Below are 13,612 nucleotides of genomic sequence, written 5' to 3'. Positions count from 1 at the left end.
TTTATTATAAATAGACTAATAAGGAAATGATAGAGATATGTAGCCAATTCCTATAGGTGATATGCATAAAATATTTGCATTTTAAGAGTAAAAAAGAGACAGAGTAGGAAGATGACAGCATAGAAATGCAATTTAGTAACAAGATTGATATATTTAAAATATATAAAACATACAGCTAAAATACAATAGCCAATAGAATAAGGCCAAAACAATGAGAATAAGGGCAACTATAAAAGTGAATGCAAAGTTAATAGTAACACATTAGAAAAAGGAAAGTAAGAGTAACACAAGAAAATTATTGGGTTAAGAAAAAGTAGCCTAAATATATTAGAAAATATAAGTAATGGAAACAGACATCAGTATGAACACTTGCAAAATTTGGTAAGAATTAAAATAATCAACTGGCTTCTGAGTTTAATTCTCAGTAAACATGTATTACTTGATAACTGGGTGTTTTCCTGATCAGAGATTTTTTTATGATTGCATAAAGAGAAGAAATCCAAAGTATTTAATTTCATCAATATTTTTATTGTTCAAATGATAGCTGAATATATTTAATAAATGAAGCTCTATACTAACTATGAGAGGCACTGAATTACTTTATAGTTTAGTGTTTTATGCTTCTGAAAATGTCTTTATCCCTTGTTCTTGAACGCAGTTTTTTTGAATATAGATTTCTATGTTGACAGTTTTTTCAAGAGCATATAAAAGATATTACTCCTTTATATACTGACTCCTCTTTTTCCTGTTGAGAGTTACAGAATATTTCTAAAGAAATTCCTCTGATATATTTTTTTTTTTCTCCAGCTATTGGTTTCTATTCATAGTATATTGTTTCCCTACAGGTTTTCTGGGTTTTAATGTGAGCTACTCATTTTTCCTTGAACTTCAACTATGGGAATTCTTTAAGGCCTGAATGAACTTGAACTTCTTGAAAGAAAATGTGCATTTATTTCTGCCAATTTTCTAACTACATTATAATCAGAAAATATTTTAAATTACACATGTATTTTGATGTTTTCAAAGAATATATACAGGTTGTATAAATTAACAGTGACAACAAGAGAAAAAACTCTGAAAACCAATTTGTGAGTACTCAGTTAAAGAAAATCTCCATGCTATGTTATTCTAATATCATGACAATCATTTTTGCTCTTTATTTCTCTGTAGCAAAGTTTTTCTTGTTCAGCTTCTTCCTAAGTGTGTGACTGTTTCTTTCTTGGGATGACCTTACGTTTTATCTCCTATCCCTTGTAACTTGTTTGTGAGTAGAAAAATTCAGTAGTATTACAGATATTTTTTTCTTGGTAAATCCTCTCCTACCAGAAATATTGCAGTCATTTTTGGGGAGTGGGGAGGTATATGCATTGTATATTTTTTTCATTTGTCGAAAGCCCATTGTTATTTTTCACCAATCAACCAGGAAATGTATTTGTTTTAAGAGAGATTATTATTATCATTGGTATTATTATTATTTAGAAGAAAGAGATTCTCGGACTACCGATCGCTAAAGTGTAGTAGATTGGTTTCATGCATTCGAAGTTCATTTTCAGCTCTAAAACCATATACTATCCTTGTCTAAGATAAAAAGCTAATACAGAAACATAATCCTCACATTGAACCTGATCACATTGAGTGAGTGGTAGGAAGGATAGACTACAAAACAGAAATAATAAAAGGAAAGTGAAGCTGTGAAAATAATTTTGATGGAAAAGAAGGCAGAGTACAGAATGTATAGTTGCATTTAATAAAGCATATGGATAATTTAGACTACAAATACATATAAATGAGAACAATGAGAATGGAAAATTTTTGGAATACAGCATATGATTTTGGATAAATGATGAAACATTATTTAGTTTCTGCATAAAATAGCCATAGCAAAGCACGTGTATCATACTGTATGTTGTATAAGACCATCATCTATTAAAATACAACATAAATTAACATTTAGAATGAGACAAAAAGTAACTACTTAAAAAAAGACTGATGAAAAAAGGGACAGGGAAATATGTGTTTAATATATTATTTTAAAATACATTGGGGGCAAGTTGGCAAGAGTAATATTGAAGAAATGTTGAGTGATTTGTAGCTACCTGGAAAACTTTCCAGTGCTTTCTTAAGAACATTAGTAATTTCTGGGGAAAAGAGATACATGTGAGATAAGCAGCAATATTTGAAATCAAATGTATAAAGGATTTAAAGAAAACTAGCTTAAAGGGTAAATCAAATATATTTGAGAAAAAAATAAAAAGCAGCATAAGAAAATAGTCAACTTAGAGCTTGACAATGTTGCTATTTCTGAATGCTTATCCTATGTTACAGTATGGACATGCATAAACCTATTTAAGTATTATACCAACCCTTGAAGAAGGTCATACTATCACCACCTTCTTATGAGTAGTGAAAGCCAACCTCCATAGGTAATTTCTCCATTTGCATTCAATAAGCAGATAACTGACTAAGTATGCATCCGTGGATGAATGTGTAATGAAAATATGGTATATATACCCAATGAAATACCTTTCAGCCTCAAAATGAGGAAAATTCTGTTATTTGTAACACGGATAAACCTGGAGGATATTATGTCAAGTGAAATTTGCCAGGAAGAGAAAGAAAAATAATGAATTATCTCACTTATGTGCAGAATCTAAAAATCTCATAGAAGCAGAGAGTAGAATGGTGGTTACCAGAGCCTGGGTGGGTGATAGGCGAATTGGGGAGATGTTGGTCAAAGGACACAAAATTTCAGTTAGGCAAGAAAAGTAAAATTCCAGAGATTTATTGAACATCATATTGAATATTGTTAATAACAATATATTGTAGACTTAAAAATTGCTAACAGGGTAGATTTGAAGTGTTCCCACCATAAAAATGCTAAGTATATGGTGTAATGAAGATCTTAAAGAGCTTGTAGTCATTTCACAATATATACATGTCAAAACATATATTTTACACCATAAACCTATACAACGTTTACTTATCAATTAAAAATAATAAATACAAAAGTAAGATGAGAAAGCCCCTGTTGTGCTGCTTCCAACCGGCAAAGGCTCCTGATCTCCTTACCCAGCCAGCTGGTGGGGATGCCTGCCTTCTGCTTCCTTTTGAGCTGTACTAAATCTTCTTATGGTTGGGCACTTTCTTCTGCTGTGGACAGACGGACTTTAAATCTTCTAGACCGAGGAAACATTTGAAATGCCATTCAAAACTGCATTATTTATATTATCACTTCTATTAGATCTTTATAATGATTCCTTATTGAACTTAAATGACACAGGACTAATTGAAACAGAACATTTAATTGTTTTGCTCGTCTGACTCTCTAAGCCCTAAATAAATATTGTTTTTCAGAGTAAAAAAAGAGGAAATGGTTTAGCTGAGATTTAAATCCAGGCTCCTGATTTCATAATAAGAAAATCTGCCAACATATAAAAAGTTTAATTTATATTAAGTGTGTGTGTATATATATATGTGTGTGTGTATTTTGATTTGATATGGAAATGTATATTATGTATAAGACAAAAGTCAAGGGGTACAGAAAAAGATACACAAATTCTTTTGTCAAATATTTACATAAAATATATTATCTAATGATAGTATCAGTGACCATAGCAGAAATGATCAGATTTGCTTTGTAATGTGAGACAAAAAATACTGTGAAATGATAAATATTAATATGACATATAAACTGAGAATGTGTGTCAATGTGAACTTACTTTATAGTAATCATTTAAGGAAAACTCAATTGGCCACCATTTCTGCGGCTGTGTTGAGTATTATTAACAGTATGGACTCTAAAGGACATCAAATAATAGCTTACTGTTTCACTCTTAGGAAAGCATGACAATTACTTGACTAATTTTTTTTTTTTTAACGGAAAGAACTAAAGTATTGATGTGGGTTAAAGTACTATACTATAGACATGAGGGCCAATAAAATTGAAACAATTTACTAGCTATGTGTGAATAGGGATTGATTTTAAATAAAATGTCAATATCTCATGACATTTCTGATATTCCACTTCAAGAGTAAAAATAGGATATAATTGTGAATGAAGATTTGTATCCACAATAACAGATTCCTATTGTGATTCATGTAGAATAATATTCTATGAAATATACTTAAAGAGTTATTTTGAAAATGCCACTATACTTTCCCTCTCAAGTGAACATATTCAAAGGTTCAGGAATAATCATAGTTTTTATCTCTTAAAAATAAGTTATTTACTTTTCCATTTTAGCAATCATTCATAGTCTTTTCTATAACAGCAGTCAGTGACTTTTCACACCTGTGAATGTAAATAAAACAGTGGAAGTAAAAAAGCTCTAGTTGAGGTACAAATTAAGCTATGATACTACCTATTCCTTCATAATTTTCTTTGTGACCAAATCTTACCATATCATTGTGTAATAGCATGTAATGATCAATTTTATATATCTTCTCTACACCATGTAATTACATATTTCTTTAATTGCTTCTGTAGTATAACACAACTCAAAAACTTTATTCTCCCTATTTCTTTTTTATTTAATTTTTATCTACTTTTGTGTAATCCAAATCAATCCATTCTACCCTCATCTACCCTTATTCCTTCTACAGATTGATATTTTGAATCTCATATATTTTCTTTAAATAGAATATTGTATGAATAAACCTAGTGTCTTAGTCCATTTTTGTGTTGCTATAATACCCAAGGCTGGGTAATTTACTTAAAAAAGAGGATTGTTTGGCTGATGGTTCTGCATGCTGTACAAGAAGCATGGCACCAGCATGTACTTGTATGAGGGCCTCCAACTGCTTCCACTCATGGCAGAAGGTACCGGGGAGCTGTGTATGGAGAAATCACATTGCAAGACAGGAGGCAAGAGAAAATTAGGGAAATGCCAGTCTCTTTTTAACAACTAGCTCTCCTGTGAACTAACAGAGTGCAAATTCATTCCTTACCATGAGAGGGATCTACTCCCATGACATAAACACCTCCCATTAGGCATCACGTCGAACACTTAGGATCAGTTTTTAACATGAGATTTGAATGGGTCAAATATCCTAACCACAGCACATAGCAAAGCCATGTTTCCTTTCGTTGGAGTGATAAATTTACATCTCCGTTCCAAGCATTTCTTTTACCTCAATCTGTATACTTGAAGATGCTCTCTTCTATTCCATGTGGAATTTTCAATACTATTTTTTAAATCAGGTAATTTCTTTGAATAAGAAACCATAAGTTTTGCAGTAAATTTCAAAAATTAGAGTTACGTAAAAATTCATACTTAAAATCGCAAATGTTTCAATTATTTTTTAGACCTTCTTTTTTGACATGGACATGAGCAGAAGTTTATGTATCGTGTTATTTCACTTATATGTTTTGCTGTAAGATAATCAGATGGCCGTGACATGATTTTCAGAAAACGTAGTCCTTATTTCACAATGTTTTCCCTCACTGAATCTCACTTCTTTGCCTTTTCATTTAATTTAGCATTATGCTTCAATGGTTACATCGAAAAAAATTAATATGAAAACACAGAATACACATGGTTATCCGTTATGATTTTATATTTCTGTATGCATGTATTTATTTTATTTGAAGTTGAATTACCTGGTTATTTTAAAATTATATTTAAAATTGTTAACATTTTGTAGTAGAATGTATGATCCTTGAGCAGAAGGCTAAACATAAACTCTCTTATCAGGATACATAACATCAAGGTGTTGAACAATTTGTTTCAACCAATAATCCTAAAATTGTAAGTTAAAAACTTTAAAAAGAACCTACATACTTATGATATTGTGTACATGAAGCATGATCATTAAAGAGTTTCTAAGTCTCCAGGATAATTTTAAAAAATATTATTTCTGCATATGCAATTTAACAAGGGAGTTCTATAAATGTTCAGAAATGCTAAGAAGGCCAGAGATGCAGTAAAAAAATTTTAATTTCCATTTTTATTCCATCTTGTCTGAAACAGTGTTAAGGAAAGCTGGCCCCAAAATACACTGAGATACAGAAAAAAAATTCTGACAACAGTGAATCTACTCTCACAATATTATTTGAGAAAGCCTATCTTATCCCTCTATTTTAGCAATAATATTTATTATGTTGGCTCTTACTGATTAAAAATGCTTTGCCTTTCAGCATTTACAGTCCACTGAAGTCAACAGAAATAGAAAGCAGATTTATACTTACTCTTCTTGATAGAAAAATATTGTCTTCAAAACTTTTTTTTATTTTAGATAAAGGTAATACAAAGCATTTATTTTTTTTTATTATTATACTTTAAGTTTTAGGGTACATGTGCACAAAGTGCAGGTTAGTTACATATGTATACATGTGTCATGTTGGTGTGCTGCACCCAGTAACTCGTCATTTAACATTAGGTATATCTACAAATGCTATCCCTCCCCCCTCCCCCCACCCCACAACATGCCCCGTTGTGTGACGTTCCCCTTCCTGTGTCCATGTGTTCTCATTGTTCAATTCCTACCTATGAGTGAGAACGTGTGGTGTTTGTTTTTTTTTAGGATACAATTATTAATTTTTAAACCTTATGTGTAGTTCAAGCATTAAATACCTTGAGGTATGATGATAGACATAATGTTTTAAAAGGTAAATTGAGTTTACCAGGCTGGCCAACATGGTGAAACCACATCTCTACCTAAAATACAAAAATTAGCCTGGCGTGGTGGCGCACGCCTGTAATCCCAGCTACAGGAGAGGCTGAGGCAGGAGAATCGCTTGAACCTGAGAGGCAGAAGTTGCGTGAGCCAAGATGGTGCCATTGCACTCCAGCCTGGGTGACAAGAGCAAAACTCCATCAAAAAAAAAAAAAAGGGTAAAGAGTTTACTACTCTTCTGCCGGGTGCGGTGGCTCATGCTTGTAATCTTAGCACTTTAGGAGGCCAAGGCGGGTGGACATGAGGTCAGGAGTTCAAGACCAGCTTGGCCAACGTAGTGAAACCCCGTCTCTACTAAAAATACAAAAATTAGCTGGGCCTGGGCGCACCTGTAATCCTAGCTACTCAGGAGGCTGAGGCAGGAGAATCGCTTAAACTCCGGAGGCTGGAGGTTGCAGTGAGCCGCGATTGCACCACTGCACTCCAGCCTGGATGACAGAGTAAGACTTCATCTCACAAAAAAAAAAAAAAAAAAAAAAAAGCAACAACAACAAAAAAGGTTTACTACTCCTCATAGCTGTGACCAAACAATAGGGACCATATCTATTAAGGACCAGAGATAACAGATTGGGAAAAAGGTGGGCCATTAATCGGTTATAAGGCATTGAGTAGCTATGCAAGGTCATTCTGTTGTAGAAAACATTAAACTGTAGAACACTTGTAGAATAACAGAAAGTCTCTTGGTGCCATCTGACATTTTAAAAAGAAGCCTAAATTGATAGCCCTCTAATCACCTCTGTATCAGATTCCTCTATGTTTAGCACTCCTTTCTGCTGTCCTTCGGTGACTAAGACTACTCCTAAATTTACAAAGAAGGCCTAGGACTCCATCTTTAAAATTTGTTTGTACAGTCTATTTTCCATGCATAAGCATAGATTGTTCATTGAATAATTCATTTATTCATTCAGTCATTCACTCATTTATTCATTTGTTCAAAGATTTTGGGACCTATTATACTTTTACTCATAATCATGTACCAGTGAAAATTAGCTTAAGTTGTTCCAGATTTTGAATGAGCTTTTTGCTACATGGCTTAACCATTCTGTGTAATGTATCTGGAATTTAAATACTGCACAAATTATTCAACTTTAAATTACTTCAAAATGGTACTTTAATTTCTCAAGTTTCAACATGAGATGACAGGATTATTGGAGTATAATCAGGGAGAAAAGGAAAAATACAGTTATAGACTTCTGGAAAAATGAAATAATAGTGTGTTTATCCTCTCAACTGAAAGAACAAAAGCAATGAATAAAGCATATGAAACATACAAGGCTCACAAGACATTGTCAATCAGAAAGAAAAATGATCCTTGAGTGATAAAAAACAAATGAAGTGAGCCCTTTGATTTCTCCAACTTACTGTCTGAGGAGAGTTTCCAGGTCTTGGTGCTGAGATGCAGGACTTGGAGACGAGGAGAAGCAACTGAGAGTCTTGAAGACAAGGAACTCTAGTTAGCATGACAGAATCCTGGAGAAGAAAAAGCTAGAATTTTTTTTATAACTCAAAGCTTTTGCAGATAGTTCATTTCATGTGTTCACCTGAGTATGGATCAGCACATATTACTGAGGTAAATGCCTAAGGCCGGGGAAAGAACCACCCAATACGATTAATGGGAAAAGTATTCAGGGCTTGCCCAGACTGTGGAATGGTACCTATTTGTACCACAAAACTGACAAATCTCAAGATTCACAAGACACTAGGTAAAGTACACAGAAGTGACTTGTTTCAGTGGAGTAGAATAATTAGCCCTAGAAATAGCACTGTTGTCATATTGTATGACATATACTAATAAAGAGATTCAAAGATATCAATATATTTTCAATTTACTGAGTCCTAGGGAGAGGAGGAAATTTCAAGAATATTTGTAGGAACACAAAAAATTTTCATTATAATCATAAAATCAACTGACAATTCACACGTTAGAATTAGCAGAAAAGAAAATTAAACACTTATAACTGCACTTGAAAGCTAAGTAGAGACTTGTAATATATTTAACAAAAGCAAATTAAACTTCTGGAAATGAAAAGATAATGTGTAAAACAAAAAATACAAAAGATAGGGTTAATGGTATATTAAATACTGCAAAAGAAAAAAATTAGTAAACTTGAAGATATAGCATTAGAAATTATCCACAATGAAACATAGGGGCAAAAAAATGTGCAAGAGAAAGAGGAAATGAAGAAGAAGGAGGAGGAGCAGAATAAGAGAAAAAAGAAGCAATACTGAGAAAAGAGACCATCAGTGAATTGTGCAACACCTTCATGCAGTCTAATACATATGTAATTAGAGTATCCAAAGGAAAAGGTAAAAAGGTAGATGGAAAACATATTTTAACAAATAATGGGCTGGGCAGAGTGGCTCATGCTTGTAATACCAGCATTTTAAGAGGCCAAAGTGGGTGGATTGCTTGAGCTCAGGTCTTCAAAATCAGTTTAGGCAACATGGCAAAACCTCATCTTCACAAAAATACAAAAATTAACTCGGCATGTTTGTGGTGGTGCAAGCTGTAGTCCTAGTTATTCAGGAGGTTGAGATGGCAGGATCACTTGAGCCCAGGGAGGTCAAAGCTGCAGTGAGCTGTAATCATATCACTGCACTCCAGCTTGGGTGACAGAGAGAGACTATGTCGAGAGAGAGAGAGAGAGAGAGAGAGAGAGACAGAAAGCAAACCAAATAATGAACAAAATTTTTTACAAATTAGTGAAAAATATAAGCCCAAAGATTCAAGAAATGCAATGAATTCCAAGCAAAGAAACATTAAGAAAGTATACCAAAGTAACCTATAACCAAATTCATGAAAACCAGTGATAAGAGGATCCTAAAAACAGATAGAAAAGGTAATTTTTATCTTTGTAAAATTAAAATTTCAAAATAATATAGCATTTCCTATTGAGAAAATGTGAGTAAAAAGATAAACAGTTTTAATGAAAAGAAAGTATAACTATCAACTAAAAAGAAAAAAAATCAATCCAGAATTCCATACCCAGTAAAAATACAAAAGAATCTATCAAAAGCAGACCAGAAAAAAAAAGCTGTATCAATTAGATCTATGAATTTACTAAAAGGAATGAAGAGCACAAGAAGTGTAACTGAGTAAATATACATTTTTATTTTTATCTGCTCTCTTGAAGGATAGTTGATTGTTCTAACAAAATTAATGAAATATGGTGAGGTTTTATAACATGCTAAATTAAAATATGTAATAAGAGCACAAATATCTAAAAGAAAGGAATGAGATTATGTTCTTTTAAGGTTCTTCTCTGACTATACAGGAAGAGGTATAATATCACTCAGGTAGAATGAAATTAGTTAAAGATATTCTTAAAAGAAAAAAACAAAGCAACCATTAGAATGAAAAAAAGAGATTAATAGCTGATATAAAAGCACAAAAAACCCATGGTATAATAAAAATAACAAAAATAAAGTCATGGAAAGGGGAAAGGGGCAACAAAGAAAACACAAGTTAAATATAATTTGCAAGATAACAGACTGAAACCTAACCATGTGAATATAAATGTTCCAAACATACTAATTAAAAGACAGAGATTATAAGAATTGATAAAACACTAAGATTATCAATTTGCTACCTACAATAATTACACATTATTATTAAAGGCACAAATTGTTAAAAGTAAAACAATATAAAATTATATGTCATGCTAGAAACAGAAAGTTATAGTGATTATACTAATAGTAAAATATTATAGAGCAAAAAAGTTACTAAGAATAAAGTCATCTTATGATGATAAAGAATAAAGAAATGCATTTCATTATGATGAAAGAGTCAGTTCATTAAGAGGATATGACAATTCTAGATGTTTATGATCTAAGAACAGCTAGAGAGCAGATAGACAGACATGACAATCCTAAATATTTATACTCTAATAAACGGATAGAATTGCAAGATGAAATGAACCGAGCTCATCTTAATAACTCACTGAAAAAGTAGAAGAAAGATCAGTAAGATATGGAAGATTTAAACAACACTATTACCCATCTTACTTAACCATATAGAACTTACGGCAAACCACCAGAATACACGTTATTTTGAAGTATACGAAGAACTTGTGCAGAGATAGATTATATCCAAGACCTCAAAACAAGTCTTAATAAATATAGAATGGTTTAAGTCACAAAAAGTATCTTCTCTGACCACGATAAAATTAAATTATGAATAAGTAACAAAATGTATCTAAAAATTCCTGCATTTTAGAAATTAAATAACAGATCAAATCTCAGTAAACCATGGACTAAAAAAGAGATTAAAATAATAGAAACTATTTTTAATTGAATTAAATTGGAAACACAAAGTTCTAAATTTGTGGGATAACACTATCTGAGTATTGAGAGAAAAATTACCCAATCCCCTTATGTTGAATCTCCAGATATCTTTTTAAAAAATCAATGGAACGACCCGGCGCGGTGGCTCACGCCTGTAATTCCAGCACTCTGGGAGGCCGAGGCAGGTGGATCACGAGGTCAGGAAATCGAAACCATCCTGGCTAACACAATGAAACCCCGTCTCTACTAAAAAATACAAAAAATTAGCCGGGCGTAGTGGCGGGCGCCTGTAGTCCCAGCTACTCGGGAGGCTGAGGCAGGAGAATGGCGTGAACCCAGGAGGCGGAGCTTGCAGTGAGCTGAGATCGCACCACTGCACTCCAGCCAGGGCGACAAAGCAAGACTCTGTCTCAAAAAATAACAACAACAACAACAAAAAATCAATGGAACATGGATGGGTCAAAGAAATAATAAATAGTGGAAAGAAAATTACTGAAATAGGAAACAATAATAGTGATAAAAGTGAGAGAATCAATAAATGAAAAGCTAATTCTTAGAGAAGATCCATAACATTGATAAATTCTAGCCAGATGGATCAGGAAAAAAAAGACAAAAATTACTAATATCAAGAATAAAAAAATTTAACACCACTACAAATTCTACAGATTTTAAAAAGAAAAGTAAGTATTTTGAACAACTTTATATGAATAAACTCAAGATTAATGAAATGAGAAGTTTTCTGAAAGACATGAAGTCTAAAAACTTAATGAAAAATGTTGAATATTAAATACATTTAATTTGAAGTTAAAACTTTCCAACAAAGAAAACTTCAGATTCAAAATAGCTTCCCTCTAAGAATTAACAAATTCCAGTTGTTCATAAATTTGTCCAGAAATTTAAAAATGTGTGGTAATACTTCCTATAACATTTAATGAGGTGAGATTTACTCCGAAAGCAATCAGAGACATAGCAAGAAAACAACAGCACAATTTACCAAAATGTTCCAGCACCTTCTAATGAAAAGACTATATTTCTTCACAAGATTAGGTTTGCAGTTTTGTCAAATATAAAGAACATGTACATTAGTCTATTTCTAAAATTTCTACTTTGCTCCACGTATTTGCCTCTTTTTTCATCAATATGACACTCTTCAATATTGTATCTTTATACTTAGGTCTTGAATCAGGTAGTGTTAAGTCTCCAACTTTGTTCTTTATCAAAGTTATTTTGTCTATCAAGGCCCTTTGTATTTCTACAAACATTTTAGAATTGTTTTGTCAATTTATATTTTAAAAAGCCTACTGGGAGGCCGGGCGCAGTGGCTCACACCTGTAATAGCAGCACTTTGGAAGGCCAAGGTGGGCAGATCACCTGAGGTCGGGAGTTCAAGACCAGCCTGGCCAACAGGGTGAAACCCCGTCTCCACTAAACATACAAAAATTAGCTGGACGTTGTGGTGCACACCTGTAGTCCCAGCTACTTGAGAGGCTGAGGCAGGTGAATAGCTTGAAACCAGGAGATGGAGGCTGCAATGAGCAGAAATTGTGCCATTGCTTTCCAGTCTGGGTGACAGAGCATGACTCCATCTCAAAAAACAAACGAACGAACAAAAAAGCCTACCGGGATTTGACAATAATTGCTTTCAGCCTATTAGAATAGCTAAAATTAAAAATATATCTCTCTATATATACGACTATACCAAATGTTAACAAAGATTTGAAGGAAATAGAAATCTCATATACTGCAAGTGAGAATGGAAAAATACATCAACTTAGGAGAACATTTTATTAGTTTCTTAAAAGTTAAGGATACACCTTTCATTTACCCAGACATTCCATTCCTAAGTATTTTTTCCAAGAAAAACCAAAATAAAAATACTTTGATATAAAGCCTGTTTAAGGATGTTTATAACAAATGCCCATCCATAGGTGAATGAGTAAACTAATTGTGGCACATCCATATAGTGGGAAACTACTCAACATTGATAAGGAATGAACTGCTAATACACACCAATAACATGGCTGAATGTCAACATAATATGCTGCCTGAAAAAATGCCAGGTGAAAAATAGTACATACTGTATGTTTCTATTTAGATGAAGTGTTAGAAAATCCAGACTAATCTATAATGGTAGTAAAAAAAAATTAAATGTTTTCCTAGGAATAGGTAGGGCAGGGACAGGTAGATGTGGGAAGGAGTTATTACAAAGAGGTACAGAAATCTTGGTTGAAAAAGTTTCTAAGAAACATTTGGACAGGGTGTAGTGCCTTACGACTGTAATCCCAGAACTTTGAGAGGCTAAGGTGGGAGAATTACTTGAGGCCAGGAGTTCAAACCCAGCCTGCACAAACTAGAGAGACCATGAGATCCTGTCTCTACAAAAACAAACAAGCAAGCAAGAAACAGCCCGCCCTGTTTGCACATTGCCTGCGACTATAATCCCAGCTACTCCAGAGGCTGAGACAGAAGGATTCCTAGAGCCCAAGAGTTAGAGGTTACAGTGAGCAGTGAGCTATGATCTCACCACTGCATTCCAACCTGGGAAACAGAGTGAGACCTTGTCTCAAGAAAAAAAAAAAAAAAGAAAGAAAGGAAAGACGCATTTGAGCTAAATACCTAAGACTAGAAAGAGGAGGTTTATTCTGACTGAGCA

The sequence above is a fragment of the Pongo abelii genome, chromosome 4 (assembly GCF_028885655.2).
Source record: "Pongo abelii isolate AG06213 chromosome 4, NHGRI_mPonAbe1-v2.0_pri, whole genome shotgun sequence".
Classification (NCBI taxonomy): Eukaryota; Metazoa; Chordata; class Mammalia; order Primates; family Hominidae; genus Pongo; species Pongo abelii.
This window is presented reverse-complemented; position numbering follows the sequence as displayed.